Source organism: Pan paniscus, chromosome 21 (genome assembly GCF_029289425.2).
Source record: "Pan paniscus chromosome 21, NHGRI_mPanPan1-v2.0_pri, whole genome shotgun sequence".
NCBI lineage: Eukaryota > Metazoa > Chordata > Mammalia > Primates > Hominidae > Pan > Pan paniscus.
Window position 1 is genome coordinate 47,303,193 of NC_073270.2, and position 17,939 is coordinate 47,321,131.

General features: G+C 40.3%; 1 protein-coding gene across 4 annotated transcripts in view; it reads right to left on the reverse strand.

The window, feature by feature from the left end:
• The window catches only part of CHD6 (chromodomain helicase DNA binding protein 6), a 210,144-nt gene that overhangs the window by 158,982 nt on the left and 33,223 nt on the right, over positions 1–17,939 (reverse strand). The window lies entirely within an intron of this gene.

Below are 17,939 nucleotides of genomic sequence, written 5' to 3' on the forward strand. Positions count from 1 at the left end.
AGAGGACAAATTGAAAAGTCTATACACTGTATGATTTCATTTATATGACATTCAAGAAAAGGTAAAATTGTAGGAACAAAAAACATACCAGTGGTTGGGGTTGGGGACAGGAGAGGGTCAACTATAAAGAGAATTTTAGGGGATAATGAAACTGTTCTATATCTTGATTGTGATGTTCATTACACAACGGTATGCATTTGCTGAAACTCAAAAAATTCCTCACCAGAAAGCGGACATTTTTCCGTGTGAAAAAAGTTAATAAAATTTTTTAAAATCTTATTTAAAGGATATGTTAATCCAAAGTTAATGAGTAATTCAATTAAAAAATTGTTTTCTAAACACCTAACATGTATAATGGTTGACCAATAGGTGAAGAGGAATCAGCAAAGGCAGGTGAAGTTTGGGGCTGGAGATAAGTGATGGAGAGAGGCTCTCAAAATGCCTGGCTAGGCAGTTTGAATTGAATCTTCTATGTAATGGGGAGCCATTAATTGAAGATTTCTGAGAAAAGGACAAAAATTATCAAAGTTTGTTTGATGTAAAGATTCATCAGGTAGGAATAGGTAGGGCAGGCTTGGGGTCCAAGAAGACCAGCGAGTCATACCCAGGTAGAAGCAACAGTAAACAGCAGGCTAGCAAATAAAACAGAAGAGAAGTCATGGAGTCCAAGAAAATGAAGATAATGGATTTTTTTTTTTTTTTTTTTGAGATAGAGATTCACTATTGTCACCCAGGCTGGAGTGCAGTGGCGCGATCTCAGCTCACTGCAACCTCTGCCTCCTAGATTCAAGCAATTCTCTGCCTCAGCCTCCCGAGTAGCTGGGATTACAGGTGCCTGCCACCACACCCGGCTAATTTTTGTATTTTTAATAGAGACGGGTTTTCATCATGTTGGCCAGGCTGCTCTTGAACTCCTGACCTCATGATCCACCCGCCTCGGCCTCCCAAAGTGCTGGGATTACAGGCGTGAGCCACCGCACCCAGCTGGATTCTTTTTAAGTGGCCTAAGATGCTAGAATGCTGGTATTGGCAAGAGGCATCAGGGCACGAGAAAGAGGTAACTTTTGGGAGAGTAGATGGATAAGTTCTATTACAGACAGGCTAAGTTTGAAGGAAAAGTGAAGACTGAGTCACAGTGAGAAAGAATCCAAGGCTCAGGCAATGTAATCCTTTTATCTTAAGATAATGAAACTTAGGGTTAGAGCTGTCAAATGATCTGCCCAAAGCTTCACATTGACTCCGAAGTACAATAATTGGATTTCCTGGATTCCAATTCGGCTCTCTTAGTACTACATCAAGCTGCCTTGCAGACAAATGAAAATAATAAAGTGAGAGATCAGGACTGGAAATGTTCTATTTGGGGCGCTCAGAGAATGGGCAGAGGTTGGAAAGGTATTCTACAAATAAATTACAACAGTCTAGAAGTGCAGCAGTAAAGATGAAATGAAATTAACAAAGGCTGACCAATGATAAATATCATTCTATGGAAAGTGGGAGAACAAGTACAAAGAGAATTCTAACTTTTCTAGCCTGGGAGATTGGGAAGATGATATTAGTACCATTAAGAGGGAAAAACAGTCAATAGGAAGAGCTGGCTCCATGGAGTAAGACAACGCATTTGGTTTTAGACATGGTGACTCTGCTGACATCCATGAGAAGCAGTTCTCAATAACGGCTGAAGCACATTAAAAAAAAATTCACTCCCATCTCCAAAAGATTCCAATTTAACTGGTCTGAGGTGACACCCCACATAATTTTCTAAACTCTCTCAGATGACTCTAATAGGCAGCCAGGTTGGAGGACCTCTACTCTGGAAAAACATCTGAGCAGAAACTCAACCATGAAATCACTATGCCATGTACTCTCCCTGACAGATTGCATTTTCTAGTACTTATTAGAGAGTAGGTAGCGGGAAAAATGAAGGGGCAGTGAGATAGTGAGGGAAGGGATAACTACTAGCTTTGGGGGGAATGGAAAAAAGTCTCCAAAGTCCCACACAATGGTTTGTGTGGTGTAAAGCCTAAAATTCAGGCCCAATATTATGTGCTGCCTTGGTATCTGAAACTGGAAAGACCTCCAATGGTCTATCCACAAGTTCCCTTCCCCACTCTGCTCCTGTGGATAAGGTCCCCTAACCAAACCTCCATCCTTACTGAGGGGACCATGTGCAGTTCCTTCTTATGCGCAAGTAGAGCATTTCCATTTCTTGCCAGCCTGTAGAATTTCACATGCAAGTCAATCACATCCTCCCATGGGAACCAGGGGTCACCCCGTCCTCTTGGTACTACAAAGCCTGCCTCCCATAGACCCTGGATGTTCACCCTTTTCCCAAGTACAATCCCTGTGTGGTCCTGGGTAGTGTGTGGTGTCTCCTCCCGCAGGCTATGAGTGTACGTGAACAATAAACTGCTGCTGATCTCATCTGCCCAGTGTTAGGTGTACTGTGCTTGGTCATCCCTATAATCCTGTGTCAGGAATCTCACACAAATGGGGTGAATAGGAGGTAACTAAAGCAAATAGCATCATGAACAAGAGGGCCCAACAGTGACCAAGGACACCTGGTTAGTTTCAACTTATTTCTCTTAGCTAACTAACTAGTTCCATTATATGGTGAAGGCCACATGGGACAGAATCACCAGTTGCTGCTGGGCTTGCACTATGGCCTACACAGCTCTTAACTGTCTTTGTTGGATGTTGTCATCTCTTCCCACCCTAAAAGGCGCTTGTCCCCAAGATAAGACTCTGTTGTTAATTGACTGTACCCTGGTGTGATGCGCCATCAGGTTTGGCCTATGTGTGGCAGGTGTTCTCTGAGGCTCCTGCCTGTAAAGTGGTAACAACACAGTGCCTTAACCAGTAAGCACTTGAGTCCCCCTTATCAAGGGTCAAGCTACAGCTCTTCGGTCACTGTGTCTAGCCTGGTGACCATCACTGGCCACTTGGGGCAGGCATACACACACTGTTTATGATTGTGTACCCCAGGAACAGGCTCAGGGACAGCTGTTAAGTTTTTGGAAAGGGAGGAGACCACCACCCTGGGGGAGACTTAAGCATGGCTCCTTGGTTGTGTAGTTCCAGCAAAGGTAGTGGTGGTCTTGCCTGTCTCCTGTGCTGCTGCTTCCCTTGCTGTTGTCATGTACACTCTCCTGATCCCCAAGTAGGTATCAGTGTGCACGTCCATGGTGGCTTGTGGTTCAGGTACTGATGAAAAAAAAAAGGGGGTGAGCATTTGGTACCAGGCCCTCCCAAAACACAGGAAGAGAGAAGTCAAATGCTCTTCCCATGTGAAACTCTTAAAGTGTCTGGGCTCTGCTCAGTTCTGCTGCTTACCAGCATGCCAAGGAGCTAATTTTATGTTCACAGGGCTCAATAAGCCCCATCCAGGCCACAGACAAAATGACCTTGCTGGATGTGGACTCCAACCCAGGAAGATTGACTGGCACTCCCTGAAGGAACACAAGGCTGCTATGAGGCGGGCTTGCAGGCTCCTAAACCTCTCCCTGTAACTACACAGATGTCTACAGCATGAGTGACTGGATGGAGACAAACATTGAAAATCATACTCTACATGGCTAAAAATCCAAAATATTCTGAGAAAATATGTAAAGAGAAAAAAGAATAAAAGTAAAAAAGCAAGGCTGTAGCAGAGGATGGTTTCAATCCATGGGTGAAGTACACAGAAAGCAATTAAAATAGCTTGATAAAACTATCATTTAAAAGGACCATATAAGCACATTTTAGACAAGATAGATGGATACTTCAGATAATATTACTTGATACAAGGAAACAAAATATTTCAAACAAATAACTCCTATAATTAAACACAGATAAAATCTTGAGGGATATAACTGTACATAATTCGTTTAAATTCTTTATCTACATTCATATAGCCCTCCATTTGAATTCTGAATTGTTAAACAAAATTGTTTTGGATCAATTTATGGTAAGGAACAAAGTTTATCTGATAGCTATCCAAGATGGCAGGGAAACAAAGTAAACACATTAACAAAATTATAACAGACAATACTTAGCAGAGAAAAGTTTGTACTTTGAGATAATTAATAAAAGAAAAACCACATATTTATGGTTGCCCAGGCTCAGCACTCTTCAATCTACAGAAAACAGAAGAGTCGGCCCAAGTGGCAAGTCAATCTATAATTGGAAAACAGCTCCTCAACCAAACCTGTGGAATTCCTAGCAATAAAAAGATGGGCTTCCTCCTATAACTCTGCTGTATTAAAGTAAAATTTTTAAAAACCCAATATTTTTCCAAAGTGTTTTTTTCCCTTTGTTTAAAGAGAAGACACATAATGGATTCTGAATCTGACACAAATTCCTTCCAATCAGGTTTTACGGATGAAATGCTAAAACCTACTTCCACATCCTACATCAAATTGCCTTTGCAAACCAAGAAGGATGCTGCACCCTGATGGCTTCCACAGTCATTTCTGCCTCCTAAGAGCTGTTCAACTCTGGCACCTCCTGCACTTTCCTTAGGGTCTGAGAATTTTTGTTTAATATAAATTGAGAATGTTTTTTAAACTCTGGATTTTTTAAAGATGAGAATCAGTTCTTAATCCTCTCCCACTTCCAATTCCTCCTTCCTAGAAGCCTAAGAGGGAGGGAGTACTGAGGTAAACACAAAACTAGTCTGTTGGGGAAAATACATAGAGCAGGACATGGCATGAGGTGACCAAGAGGTATGGAAAAAGTTCTCCTTGCAAAAGCAAACAGAAAGCTCTGGGTGAATTATGAGGCAGGTGGCTAGCAATAGGATCCTCCTGCCAAACAAAAAATGTCCTGGTTCTCCCAATCTGGTTGTAGTACACTAAAAGCAGAAACTGCAGGCAATAAGCAGAATATTTAGGAGGCCACTTTAGGCCAACTTAAGCCCATCGACAAAAATCTGTTAACACCATCTACACCATATGTGATTCACTTAATTTGCCTACAAATTGGTACAGACTTGGTCACCTACTTTAAATTCATACTATATTAGCAAACCACTACTAACTTCTAATACCTAAATAAAACTAGTTGTTTGCCTAAAAGTGAAGTTTTCAGATTGGCATGGGGCACTATTTTAGGGGAACTGGTCTGAGAGATGACAGAATTCATGCCCAGAATGAGCACGAGAATCACAGAGTAAAGCCTGTTTGTTTCTTGGTAAACAGTACCAATATCCAGATCAAAAAATAACCATTTTATAACATAAACTTAACTTCTTACCATGTATCACCTTCTGCATATACAGTCAGCCCTCCACATCCTCAGAATTAAAGATCAAAAATATTTAATAACAATAAGGCAATTAAAATATAAAATTTTTTAAAATATAAAAATACAACTTTTTAAAATACAGTACAACAACTATTTACATATAGCATTTATACTGTATCAGAGATGATTTAAAGTATATGGGAGGATGTGAGTAGGTTATAGGCAATTACTATGCCATTTTAAATAAGGAACTGGAGCATCCTCAAATTTTGGCATGGGATGGGTGTCCTGGAACCAATCCCCCATGGACACTGAGGGACTACTGTATTTATGTTACCTGTTCCAATGTTCCCTTCCATCATCAGTCCAAGCACTGAGAACCAGCTCCAATGGCATGATTTAAGGTTTTTCTAGATACAGATGACCAGTTTGGAGTACAACAAATTTCCAAACTGCCACTCTAGAATACATGTGCAGAATGAGACTCATATCTTAAATCACAGGCACCTTTCCTCAAGATGTTAAATTTGAAAATGACAGTCTTTACTGGTGGCAGTACAAGCCCAGACTAATAATAAAATGAAATAAATTAAAAGTCAGGAAACTCTCATTAGGTTGAATATGAAATCCAAGTATCAATTCTTAAAGGCTCATCAAAATCCTCAAGGAGTTGGTGCAAGCTGGGTATCACAGACAAGTGATGCAGGCAGCCCTCAAAGAGAGGAATATAAAATAATAACACTCAGAGGGCCAAGGAACTGCCCAGATTCACCTTTGTGAACCCAGTATCTAGAACAGACCAATAATGTAAGTACAGTACACATATACTAGTTGGGCAAGTAGGTGGAATGAATTTATATATGAAGGGCCCACTGGCTAATTTCACCACTTATGCTGTTTTCTTCCTTCACCCCCCAAATGACTTAAGGGTTAAAGATTATAAGGAAACAATTTTTACAAGGCAGTCATTCTAGATTCTCAGCCTTCTGTGATATGTTTGCAGTAACTCTTGCCCTGGCCAAATCCTCTCTATGTACAAGAATACCACCAGCTACTGAAAGCACAAAACAACCTCATATGCTGTATACTGGGAGATATCAAGCTCTGTCCACAAAAGTGGAATTAGACTAATGTGACTCACTTTAACAACTGAGCTTTAAGCAGCTGGCTCCACTTTGAAATTCACCCTAAATTCTGTTCACAGTGTAATGCCAGAGTTTCTTAACAACCTCTGTTTTCTGTGAACAAGAACTCTTTCTAGATTCCATATCCATCCCTTGGATCCAGATTCAACTGCTAACTTGGTAGATTCCTTAGCTTCTGCTCTCAGAGTTACCTACTCCTGAACAAATAACAGTACTGAGCTGCTTCTGCTTGAAGCTTTTAAAAGCTACACACTGAGTCTCTCCTATCACCACCAGTTCCCAAACAAGTCTACAGTTGTCGTTATCATTAACTCCTATATGGGAGTTACAGTGGGATTCCAAATCTCTTACTGAAGAAAAAGAAGGTCTGGTGATTTGTCAGCTGTGAGAAGCATATATCATGACAAAGATAAAAGCAAAGACAACGCTTACAGAAGACAGCAGTGATATTTTATTTAGACCAAGAACAAAGAGGTATCTGTGAGGCCATAAAAAAGCTTAGAAGTTGCTGCTTAAAGACTTGGTAAGAAGAATGACAGCAAAATGAAGAAGTGTAAGTTGCTCTACTGACGGCTTCAGAGTTACCAATTTGATACCAAAAGAAAGGAAGTCTGGCCATTAATTTTTTTTTTTTTTTTTTTTTTAGACAGAGTCTTGCTCTGTCGCCCATGCTGGACTGCAATGGCACGATCTCAGCTCACTGCACCCTCCACCTCCCGGTTCAAGTGACTCTCCTGCCTCAGCCTTCCCAGTAGCTGGGACTACAGGTGCCGCCAATACGCCTGGCCAATTTTTATATTTTTAGTAGAAACGGGTTTCATCATGTTGGCTCGGCTGGTCTCAAACTCCTTGGCCATTAGTATTTTTGTTGAATGAATTAGACATCTATTTTTAGACATTAAGTTAGACAACCTTCATATGGTTTTTAAACATTAAAAAAAAAAAAGGATGAGATACCCTGGATTATATTTCCTCTATTCTAGACTGGATCTTGTTTTAAAGCTTTTACTTTTTGAATCAGGTTACACCATATTTTAAATTTTAATGAAATATAATAAACATTATAATAGAAAGCACAGCTCTTCACAAACTGCACACAGCTGTGTAACCAGCATCCCCATCCAGAAACAGAACATTAGCACTACAAATCCATACTCCTTTCAATACTGCTTTTCCCCAAAAGTAACCACTAGCCTGACTTCTAACAATGTAGATTAGTTTTACCTGTCCTGTGCCTTATAAAAGTGGAATTATGTAATCTGTGTTCTTGTACTTAGCTATTATTTAGTCAATACTCTTATATTTGGCTTCTGTGCCAGTTATCAATTTATTGCCTCTTAACTCCAAACTCACCCTTCAGTACTAGCTCTGTAATAATGGACTGGACTCTCCAGAATTCCTCCTTTACAGAGCACATGATGCTAAACCTGGTCAGCAGAGGGAGCTGGAGGGACAACGCAGGAAGAAGGGAGCTTGTCTTTTGGGTTCAAAAGCGCTGTGCTTTTGCTGTTCTTGCTCTTGCTCCAAGGTCTAGTGTAAGTATGTGGGGACATATGGTAGTGTTCTGCCTACCACATGCACAAAGCACAAAGCACATGGTCCCTCAGCGACACCAGGCCTGGTGACCACCTTCCTGTGCTCCTGTAGACACGGACAGCAGGGACTCCAGGCCTCACACACACAATAGCCTCCTGATGGCCTCTGCTGGCTTGTATCCCAGAGAGTTGTTTCCTGCAGCCCTCCTAAAAAGGATGCCATGTACCACTTCCCTCTGCATGCCCACCTACCAGGCCTGGCTCATCTGGACCCCAAAGCGTTGTTTAACACGGCCTTCCCAATGTGGACTCTGCATGCCTCTGCACCTTGTAGCCACAGCGGCACCCAACTCCCTTCTGCATGCCTACCCATCAGGTTTGGTTTCTTGCTTGCCCAGCAACTGTGTATTAACTCTGGCCCAGGCAACCAGGGAACTCCTCTGCCACCCAATGGGCTACAACCACACCTTTACCAATTAAATCTGAACCCTAACCCTGGGAAAAAGGTCCTCTTATCCCATTCAGAGTATAAATAATTATCTGAAGTTATTCAACTTTAATAACTAGGAGAGCTTAGATCTGTACTTGGGACAGTATAATTCTAAAGCTCAAGACCCTTTTTTTTTTTTTTTGAGACTGAGTCTTGCTCTGTCGCCCAGGCTGGAGTGCAGTGGCACGATCTCGGCTCACTGCAAGCTCTGCCTCACGGGTTCACGTCATTCTCCTGCCTCAGCCTCCCGAGTAGCTGGGACTACAGGCGCCCGCCACCATGCCCAGCTAATTTTTTGTATTTTTAGTAGAGACGGGGTTTCACCATGTTAGCCAGGATGGTCTCGATTTCCTGACCTCGTGATCCACCCGCCTCGGCCTCCCAAAGTGCTGGGATTACAGACATGAGCCACTGCACCAGGCCAAGACCATTCTACTACCACCAATCTTGAACAGATTAAGGACATTTCACTAAACTCTTCTAAATTCTATGAAGTTTGAGGCAGTGTCATACTCACCACTACCTTTCATTACCTAGTATAGTGCCTGACACACAGAAGGTGCTCTATAACTATCTGATGAATGAATGAAGATCTTGACATTGGAACTACCCATTTTATGCAACCTAAATTCTCAAATTCCATGATTTTTAGCCTCCATGTATTATGTTACACAACAACCCTAACTGGGAAAACAATATTGCAGATTATTGTGATTAAACCATGTAAACATCCAGACCAAGTGACAAAGAAGGGCTAAATTCTGAAAGTTCCAAATTAGGAGTAAGTGATACAAATATCTATGACCCAAGAAAGAGGGTTAAGACCTATGATCTAGTAAGGAAGGTAAAACTAGCACACAAGTAACTGGAGAACAATGCAAAAAGAAAAAAACAAAAACAAACATCAAGACCTAAGCTTTAAAAACCTAAGAGCCATGCGAGTTAAGAGACTGTATAATATCAATGAAAGTTTGACAATCTATTTCATAAAGTAAGCAAGGACTGGAAGTGAAGACAGAGAAAACATGGGTAGTTCACTCTACATTTCACCACGGGAGGGGTCTCTGACCATAAGGCAGCTCTAGAGAAATCAATTCAGGTAAGGGCTACTGCAGCCCCCAGATCCAACAAACAAACTCCCAGCTCTGGGCCTTTAGAGACCACAGGGAAAAGGGCAAGAGTGGATTTCTGATCCTTATAAGCACATGGGTAAAAGCAAGGACCCATCCCTCAATGTTCAGATAAATAGTGGATCTAACTTTCTCCTAAATGCAATGCCCTCAGGCAAGCAAATGTTATTTTTAGCTATCACTACACTGAAAAGGGAAAGAGGAAGAGGGAAGGGAAGTGGGGGTGGGGGAGGAAGGAAGAGAGGGACAGGGGGTGGGGAGAGGGAGAGGCAAACCATCTAAAATTTAAATTTTATGTACTTCTTTGTATGTTTATTGTTCAATAAAAAGTTTACCAAGGGAAAAAAGTGAACTGTTTTTTCATTCTCAAAGATGACGTGGGAGCTCCAAAATGCCAGCGTGGGTCCTACCTATACTTGGAGATAATGAAATCATCCCCTAGTTTTTTCTTCTCTAGGATAAATATACCAGGTTCCTAGCTTCTCTACTTGGGTATTATTTAGTCATTCATACATTTTCTGCTCTCTCCTGAACCTTCCATGTTCTGTATACTCCTTAATTTACAAAGTCAAAGCTGAACTAAGGTACTTTATCAGGTTAAAGTAGTATGAACCCTCACAAATATTCATCAAAATCAAGTCAAACCTTATGATGAAATACTAAAGGCACTCCTGTTAACAAGTTGGGACCAAGACAAAAATGCCAGCTATCAGTCAGTCTAAAGAATATGCGGAACGATTATGAGGTAATATAAACTGGAAAGAAAAACACAAAATTCTTATTTATATATGATGTGGCTGTTTTATCTTGTAAGCCCTTAAGAAATGACTTGAAAACCGTGAGAACCAAGAAAAAGAGTTTATAATGAGGTAGGAAAATAGGGTCTGGAGGCAGGGAACCTGAGGCAGGGAACCTAAGGCCTCACGCCTACAGCTAAAGCCAAAGGAAAACCCCAACTTTCCATACAAACAAAAGGATCGAAGGCTACATCCTTTGCAAAGCCCCCTCCTTTTCCGTGTGGCCCAAGGAAAACCGATCAGACATTTGAATAGGAGTGTAACTTTGTAACTTCACTTTAGCCTCTGATTGGTTGCTTTCCCCAACCAATCAGGTGTTTGCATAGGAATGTGACCTTTGTAACTTCACTTCAGCCTCTGATTGCAGGCCACTACTTCATTTACATAGCGTGTACATCAAGTAATCAATGGGAAACCTCTGCAGGGTATTTAAACCCCAGAAAGTTCTGTAACAGGTCCCTTGAGCCCCTATGCTCAGCCTGCTTCCACCCTGTGGAGTGTACTTTCGTTTTCAATAAATCTCTGCTTTTGTTGTTTCATTCTTTCCTTGCTTTGTTTGTACATTTTGTTCAATTCTTTGTTCAAAACACCAAGAACCTGGACACCCTCTACCGGTAAAAATAAGATGGCCAGTAAAAATATATATTTATACAAACATCAATAACTTTGTGAAAAGAAACCTCAAGCTTTCTTCACATATGCACCCGCTATGGTTCATGTCATAAATACCAAGTGAATACCAACTGGCTGCAACTGCATACTTAAGAGACTGGTGCCAAAGGAGGGCCCATCCACTCACACAGACCAGACATGAGAAGTCAACCTTCCAGAGGACAGTTCAGACCCACACTGGAACCGACCCCAACAGAAAAACAAAAAACAAAAAACACCATTAACGCACCCAGAATTATGCTAATATGTCCAACATAATATTCATCTTGAATTTCCACTACACCAAATCCAATCATTTCTCAAATTTCTCCCTTTCATTGTATGGTTTGTCCCTCTGAGGAGCTGGTCACCTCACTCAACAACCAACATGAGAAGATATACAGGACAGTCATTAATGAAACTAAAGAATCAACTCTTTTTCAACTATAAAGTGAAGCCAAAAAAAAAAAAATCCTTTTCTAAAGATGCTATGCCATAAAATCCGATAATTCTATGACTCATTCCCTAAAACTACATACCATGAAAAAAAACTTTGGGAAATGAATTCTTTTGAAGAAACAGTAATATCATCTCTATTTACTGAGTTATTTATTCTCTAGATGAAAAAGAAAGCTTCTTTTAATATAGAGGAAAAATTAATTCTTTTTTTTTCTTCAAGCAAAATTTACTAAAAAGGAAAAGCTGCACAGAAGTCAGGAAAATGATTCAGGAAATGTTTTTGCAGGAAGACACAAACATCTTTACCAAAACATGTTAGGTACTTGAAGAAATTCTCTGTACATGAAGAAAATTAGCCCTGTAATAATCATTACCAAAATAATATACAGCATCAATATTTGAATTTGTAAACAGAATAAGTAAAAGTAAGAAATACGTTGTCTTTAAGCTCATCCCCACTATATATGTAGCGAATCAATCCCTTGAGGCCTTTACTGTTAAGTTTTACCACTGGCACAGGCCACCTGAAACTTCAAACACAGGCCAGGCGTGGTGGCTCACACGTGTAATCCAGGTACTTTGGGAGGCCAAGGCGGGCAGATCACCTGAGGTCAGGAGTTCGAGACCAGCCTGGCCAACATGGTGAAACCCTGTCTCTACTAAAATACAAAAATTAGCTGGGCATGGTGGCATGCACCTGTAGTCCCAGGCTGAGGCACAAGAATCACTTGAACCCAGGAGGCAGAGGTTGCAGTGAGCTGAGATCGCACCACTGCACTCCAGCCTGGGCGACAGAGCAAGACACTGTCTCCCCCCTGCAAAAAAAAGAAACTTCAAACACAGACTCAAACACACAAGATGAGTACACCTCAGTCAGCACCAGACCTGAGGACGCTCCCTCATCTTTTTCCATTTTATCCCTATCAATAACATCCAACTATTCAAACCATCAGATTGTTATTACAATGTTCAGATTCTTGAGGATGTAGTCGTGTTCTTACCCACACAGATTAACCTCTTATCAGACCAACACAAAAGAAGCACCATCCAAACATAAAAACAGAGAAAGAGAAAGGTGGTTAACTTTTTTGTGAAAAACATGCCTGCTCAAATTATCTACAACTCCCATCTGAACTAACATTTGGTAGAATAAATACACATGCTAAAGTAAAAACAGAATGAGGGACAGAAAAGGAAGGAAAGAGAATTATTTAAGAATTTGTTAAAATATAAGATACATTACTTCAACAACAACAAAAAATCACTAAGCAAAGAGACAGCAGAAATAAACTTAGAACGAGATAGTCTCTATAGTATCTCCTGGCTTGGTTCTACAGAGACTTGTGGCCACTATCATGATTTGGAGAATCTGAAAAATTGTTTCTTTGGTATTGGATACCAGCTATTTGGCTTTCTGCTCCAAAAATAGCCTGAAAATACATAGCTAAGATGTATCTGGGTGGCCGCTTTGTAACAAGCAGCTTTAACTTCAGTGCAAATAGAGTCCAAAGGTCAGAGTGGTATCCTGTGTGAATCTGTGACCTCAAGCTGTCTGCTAGGTTTCTCTTGATTTTTCCATCTACTCTGACCTCAAAGATTCTCCTATAGAATCTGGGGGCTATTTCTGCTCTAAGGTCAAGTAAAAAGATTCAAAAAAAGGTTATACATTAAGAAGGACTTTCCAAAGGGAAAGCGCTAAACATTTGCTCCTTTACGTGGACATGTAGTGTGTGTGTGTCTACACACACTACACATATGTGTAAACAAAATAAATATATGTGTAGCAAACACAATAAACAAAACAAATATATGTGTAGATTATTGTATGTTAAATAAACAGATTATCTTCCAAGGCTAGTGGGTCAGTACACTTCAGTTATTTTTCTAGTAATAGAGACACTAGACAATCCATTCTCTCCCTCTCTTGGAGTATAAATTCTATAATCAACTGTCTGGGTTCACATCTTAGCCCTTGCTAGTTGTTAGCCACACGGCCAGGGCAAATCACTTAACCTCCTTAACTCAAGTTTTCCCATCTACAAAACATGACAATCATATGAGGATTAAATAAATTAGTAGATGCAAATTACAAAGTACAGTGTCTGGCACATAGAAAACACTATATAAGGTTAAATATTGATATTTAAACAACAGCCATCCTAGGTTATAGAAAAAATACGTGATAACAGCAGTGAGAATAAATGACCTATATGGATTTCAGTCTTCACCATGATTCATACTCCTCAACCAAATAAACTTTAGAATTTTATTTTCCTTGACTGAAGGAGCAAGCCCCCCACGCCCCCAATGTAGCCAGAAATCACAAATGCATAATGCAGAAACACGATTCTAGATCAAAATCTGTTACCATAAAACTGTTTAAAAATAACACATTCAAAAACAAATAGAGGAGCACTTAATTTAGCAAAATACAACTTTTAAACATTCTTATCTATCACAATGACACCTCTTTTACAAGGCATAATCACATAAAAAGATATAGTGCGTAGCGAATAAATGAATTTCCTCACAGTTTTTAAAAAAAGTTTTTTAATAAAAAATTTCCGTGTTACTTATTAACAAGATGAAAGTTTGCTCTTCTTACAATGTAGCAATAGTGAAATAATTATTTAGGTAACAATCACCAAGGAATGTTAAGTTCAAACCAATTAGCTAGGTGTAGGGGCAGGCGCCTGTAATCCCAGCTACTCGGGAGACTGAGGTAGGAAAATCACTTACACCCAGGAGGTGGAGGTCGCAGTGAGCCGAGATCGCACCACCGCACTCCACTCCAGCCCGGGCAACAGAGTGACAAAGTGAGACTCCGTCTCAAAAAAAAAAAGAAAGAAAGAAAGAAATTTTCTATAATAAAAAAAAATGTCTTGCTGGGTGCAGAGATGCACACCTGTAATCCCAGCTACTTGGAGGCTGAGGTGGGAGGATCACTTGAGCCCAGGAGTTAGATATCAACCTAGACAACATAGCAAGGCCCCCATTAAAAAGAAAAAAAAAAATCTACTTTGGGAGGCCAAGGCAGGTGGATCACCTGAGGTCAGGAGTTCGAGACCAGCCTGGATAACATGGTGAAACCCCATCTCTACTAAAAATATAAAAATTAGCTGGGTGTGGTGGCATGTACCTGTGATCCCAGCTACTCGGGAGGCTGAGGCAGGAGAATCGCTGGAACCTGGGTGGCAGAGGTTGCAGTGAGCCAAGATTGTACCACTGCACTCCAGCCTGGGCGACAGAACGAGACTCCATCTCAAAAAAAAAAAAAAAAAGTGCCAGGTGCGGTGACTCACGCCTGTAATCCCAGCACTTTGGGACGCCGAGGTGGGCGGATCAGGAGGTCAGGAGTTCGAGACCAGCCCGACCAACAGTGGCGGGAAACCCCATCTCTACTAAAAATAGAAAAATTAGCTGGGCGTGGTGGCTCACGCCTGTAATCCCAGCTACTGAGGAGGCTGAGGCAGGAGAGTTGCTTGAGCCCAGGAAGTGGAGGTTGCAGTAAGCCAAGATCACACCACTGTACTCCTGCCTGGGCGACAGAGTGAGACTCTGTCTCAAAAAAAAAAAAGAAAAAGAAAAAAAAAATCTTAAAGGCTAAAAGAAACAAGAGACAGGAACTCATAACCAGTCCTAAGTTTGGCCACAGTCCATGAGGCATGAAAAACTGCAGAAGGCCTACATCTGTAAAACACAAAAACATCTGATACTAGTGGTCTCTAAAGACTATACGTGAGATGTTTTAAGCATACCTCCTTGTCAGCAGAAATTCTCTGCACATTCCTATGGAGGTGTGCTTTCCACTAAGCAATGAAAATCTATTACCAAAGTATAAACAAGATGTCTTGATACCAAACTGAACTTTTCCAACCTCCTTACCCTTAGGAAAATTATTCAAAGAAACGGACCACTAAAACATGTTTTTAAACATGATATATATATTTCTAAGAGTTCAACAGCTTGCCTCTTTCTACTTTTCAAGCTTTTCCAACACTCATATATTTTTATACAATCAAAGAAATAATCTTTAGTACAATAAAGAAAAAAACCGGGTTTTTGTTTTGTTTTGCTTTTTAAAGTACATTTACAGCAATCTCTTCTCCATTTCCACTATTCCCAACTTAGGTCAGGCTATTATCAACTCATACTTGGTATCAGTGTAGTTAAAACATTAACTGACTATATCATAGATTCATAGGTCAAGTGTATCACCAATTTCCTTTCAAAACTTAAGAAAACAGCAGTCTACTACATGTATAGAAGATGGCACTGTTCAAATGCTATAAACTACTATTTTGATAAAGGGGTTCAGCAGGCAATACAGGCACCAAAGCTATGCAAAGAGTGTTTATGTTTTGCTCTGTAACTGTCCTTTGTATCCTTTCTTGTTGGGTAAAGAAAATAGTGAATCCAAAATATTGTACCTTAACAATATTTTCCCAACAGCTGTCTGCCAAATATGTCTTACCAGGCTAAACTCACCTTTCTGTGACTCCCTTCTTTGCTTTACACATCTCTTGATTGGCTCACCCCTGTAATCCTAGCACTTAGGGAGGCTGAGGATGGCTTGAGCCCAGAAGATCAAGACCACACTGGGCAACATAAAGAAGCCCCACCTCAAAAAAAAAATTAAAAAATTAGCCAGGTGTAGTGGTGCATGCCTGTGGTCCCAGCTACTTGGAAGGCTGAGGCAGGAGGATTACCTAAGCCTGGGAGGTCAAAGTTGCAATGAGACGTGATTATGCCTGGGTGACACAATGAAACCCAGTCTCAAAAAAAAAAAAAAAAAAAAAAGGAAAAGACAACAAAAAATACATCTATTAAACATGTTTTGGCCAATAATGGTGGTAAAAAGGAGACACTATAAAAACAACAATAAATGATGCCTTAACTTTAGGTAAGAATGAATATAGTTTTAACATACAATTCAAAATAAGCTATAAGATGAAGTACATTTGGTTGTAGTGAAAGCTAATCTGGGAAATTTATTTCTCTATTGATCTTATTCCCCTAGGAATAGGGCAGATTGTTCCTAAGGTAAGACAGAAGAGACAACATTATTGCTAGCAAAGTTGAAATTAATCAGCTCTGCTCCCTTTCTGCTGTTAATATTCCAAGCAAAGGTGGTTACTTCCTTAATTAATACAGAAGTAGTAGTTATATTTATCCACACTGATAGATGGCTTTCCACTGTTAAAGTCCTTCTACTCAAAGAACTTATCTTCTAAGAACTTAAAATTGGATTTGTCTAATATTCACTGTTAATAATTAAGGTAGAATGCAGCAGCTAACATTTACTGCATTTTGTCTTAATCATCATAATCATCCCATGAGATAGGTACGGTACTATTATTGTTCCCATTGTATAGATGAGGACATTGAAGCACAAGACGGTCACGTAACTTGCCAAAGATAACAGATCTAATAAGTAGCTAAGCTAGGATTCAAATCCAGGCAGTCTGGTTGCAGAGTCCACATTCTTAGCTGCACATGATAGGCCTGCCATAATGAAATAATATCACCATTATCAGCTGACCACGGTGGCTCACATCTGTAATCCCAGCACTCTGGGATGCCGAGGTAGGCGGTTCACAAGGTCAAGAGATCGAGACCATCCTGGCCAACATGGTGAAACCCTGTCTCTACTAAAAATACAAAAATTAGCTGGGTGTGGTGGTGCGTGCCTGTAGTCCCAGCTACTCAGGAGGCTGAGGCAGGAGAATTGCTTGAACTCTGGGAGGCGGAGGCTGCAGTGAGCCGAGATCATGCCACTGTACTCCAGCCTGATGACAGAGCGAGACTCCATCTCAAAAAAAAAAAAAAAAAAAAAAAAAAATCACCATTATCACCACTTGAAGTTTTTAAGGAGCAAACTGAAAAAGTAAATCTACTAGTACCTTCTTCTAAAATCCATTAGTCACATTAAATCCTCTGAAGAAATATTTAATGAGCATCTGCTGTATAGCCAGCATTGTGCTAGTAGTAAAGGGAATACTGGAGAAGCAGAAGACAGCTATTCCCTCAAAACCTTATTGTCAAGGTAGGGACACAAAACATACATGGATAACTAGGAGAGAAAATGTATGTCTTCTCTGTGTAAAAGCAACTTCCTCACAAATTCATCCATGGCCAGCCCTCACTTCTTACTCCAGTGCATTTTTTAGGATACATCACAGTTGACTGTGGAAACACAGAGACAATCTTCCTAAAAACTGTTGGTGGGAGGGGCAGCGTGGGTTTCTAAGGACTAAAAATCATTAAATAATCTCAACTCAATTCAATTACTTAAAAAAAAACCTACACCTAAAATGTAGTTAAAGAATCTACATATCCAAATACTAACAAAACACTACCTGCTTTTAAGAAATCAGTCTCATGAGAAAGATAAATCTGCTAACAAATGTCATTTGATGCAAGAGCTGATATAACTAAGGAAGAGTTTCGGATACGGTGAGTAGAAATAAAGGAGTAGGCAATTCCAAGGGGAAATTCTTGATAACATAAAT